The sequence below is a fragment of the Triplophysa rosa genome, linkage group LG4, assembly GCF_024868665.1.
Source record: "Triplophysa rosa linkage group LG4, Trosa_1v2, whole genome shotgun sequence".
NCBI lineage: Eukaryota > Metazoa > Chordata > Actinopteri > Cypriniformes > Nemacheilidae > Triplophysa > Triplophysa rosa.
The window spans coordinates 31,969,370-31,971,204 of record NC_079893.1 but is presented as its reverse complement, the minus strand read 5'-3'; positions in this window follow the sequence as shown (position 1 = coordinate 31,971,204).

Genomic DNA, 1,835 nt, shown 5'->3' with positions numbered 1-1,835 from the left:
AGAGAGAGAGAGAGAGAGAGAGAGAGAGAGAGAGAGAGAGAGACAGAGAGAGGGAGGGAGGAGTACTATATGGGAAACTAAAAATGAGGAAGTTTTGCTCAAATTACAATAATTGTGTGCGTGTGTGTGTGTGAGAGAAAGAGAGAGAGTGAGTGAGTGCGTGCTGTGCGTGCATGTGTGTGTGTGTGCGTGTGTTCTAAAATACGTCTGTACTGTCTACCCAGAATTCTGTCATCATTTATTCCTCCTCATGTGGTTGTAAATCTGTATGTGAGTTATAAAGATGTTTTGAGAAATGTCTCAGTGGTGTTGCATCATACAATGGAAGTCAATGGAGTTCAGTTTTGTTTGATGATCAACATTCTTCAAAATATCTTCTTTTGTGTTCTGCAGAAGAAAGAAACTCATACAGGTTTGACATGACATAAGGATGAATAAATGATCAAATCTGCCGCCATCAGATGCATGTAGATCACACGCCGCACGCACACAAATACAGAACAGGCCGGAAAAAACAGACAGAAACAAGGTGACCACAGGTGGCTGGTTTATCTGATGACCTAGAGTCTAGTGCACACACACACGTGCATACACACAGACGTGCACACACACACACACACACACAGACACAAATACAAACACATGCACACACACACACACAAATACAAACACATGCACACACACACACACAAATACGCGTGAACACACACACAAACACACATGCACACACATACACACACATACACACACACACACACACATAAACACACGCGCACACGCACACACACACACACACAAATACAAACACATGTGCACACACACACACAGGGTTCAGGGTTTGAGTGTAGCGACAGCATGAAGCTGAAGACAGGAAGCCGACAGCACTCAAACTGACCCTGAATCAGCTCGAAAACACCATCCGCTTCTCATCTCTCTCTCTACTGATTTGAATCAAACAAAGTCTTGCTTTGAGAAGCATCAGACATCTCGAGGTTTCCTTCATTACACAGCAAAACTTCTGCATCAGTTGAAGAAAGTGCTGCTGCTCTGATGTGCAAAACTGGATGGGATTGTGATAGTGTGGTGCGATACAGATGCCTTCACGTCCTGGGTGCCTAATAACAAAAATAATCACAGATGAGATCTTCTCCTGGACATCAATCAGATTCAATGGAGAGCAAATGGAAACTTTTGCTTAAGTCTCATCTGTGTGATGTCATTTCTCCAGAGAAAAAGATTTGTCAAGTCTGCAATCAAGTCATTATGATTTAAGATCTCAATATGAACTTCAAAACCAGATTATTTTCCCTCTACAATCTACATTCATTTACACCTCCAGACCTTCATGTGTTTCAACAATTACACTCTCATTTGATTCTGTTCCCAGGTGAAACATTTGATACTTAAAGTGATACTTCTGATGAACACCGAGAAAGATATTTGAAAGAATGCTTATAACCAGACAGATTTCGCCCCCCATGGACTCCCATGTAGGAAAAATCACTTTATCATTTTTTTGTTCTGTTGAACACAAAAGTAGATATTTTGAAGAATGTAGGACAGCAAACAGTTCTGGGGCACTTTTGACTACCATTGTATTTTTCCATTGCAAGATCTGTATGGATATAAGCATTCTTACAAACATCTTTCTCTGTGTTCATCAGAACAAAGACATTTATACAGGTTTGGAACAACTCGAAGGTGAGTAAATGATGACAGAATTTTCATTTTTAGGTGAACTGTCCCTTTAAATGACACACCTGAGATCTCCATGACATGTCCTGAGCTATGAGAAAGCAACCTACGAGCAATAACATTTTGCTCTGGGTGGATGC